Below are 816 nucleotides of genomic sequence, written 5' to 3'. Positions count from 1 at the left end.
AGGGGGCGACCGCATTCCTCAAGACAGCCAATACTTTTTTGGAAAAGCCTTTTCCTCCTGCCCCCTTTCCCCTTCTCCTCCCTCCGCCCCCGGCCCCCTCCCCGCCCCTCCCGCGGGGCCCGCTCGCCCATTCGCTGCCGCCCTCCGGCCTCCCAGTTGACGGTGGATATGACTATATATGGGGACCCGAGCCGCCGCGCCGGACGCCGGGCGAGGCCGCCCTGCCTCCAAACCTGCACACTAGGGAGAGGGCGCCGGGCCTCGCAGGGGCCGAGCCGGGGCCGAGGCGCTGCCCGCTGCCCTCCGCGCCCCCTCCTTGCAGGGCCGACGCCCCGCCGTTGGGTCCCCAGCCGAGTCCGCCTTGAGTCACAGGAGGCGGGGAAGCCGGGAAGGTAGTCGGTGCGTGCTGCCCTGCTGCGCCTCCAGACCCGCGCGCTCAGCATCAGGCCCCAGAGGCCCCCAGCAGCCGTCGCACCCTGAGCTTGCCTAGCATTTGCCCGGCAGCTCTTAGCCTGCCAGGTGTCATCCTGGGCGCTCAGTTTCTGGAAACAGCTAGAGCAGGGAAAGGAGAGTTGGGAGGAAGTCCTGAGGGCTGCCCCTGAGACTTTCTCTGCTGGTTCCGTTCATCACGTCTGGGAATCTGTGTTCTGCGTGCCCTCCCCGGCTACGGGAGGGACAGTCAAGTACTTGAGGAGCACAGGACCCATTTGGCTTAGTTCTTGGAGTGCCTGTGTGTGGTGCTTCCGTGGGGGTAGGGTGTGCACGTCAGTGTGCAGGTGGCTGGGTGGGATTTTAAGGGGAAAGGACATTGAGTTT

Source organism: Manis pentadactyla, chromosome 11 (assembly GCF_030020395.1).
Source record: "Manis pentadactyla isolate mManPen7 chromosome 11, mManPen7.hap1, whole genome shotgun sequence".
Classification (NCBI taxonomy): domain Eukaryota; kingdom Metazoa; phylum Chordata; class Mammalia; order Pholidota; family Manidae; genus Manis; species Manis pentadactyla.
The sequence above is the reverse complement of the archived record's forward strand: the minus strand, read 5'-3'. Positions refer to the sequence as shown.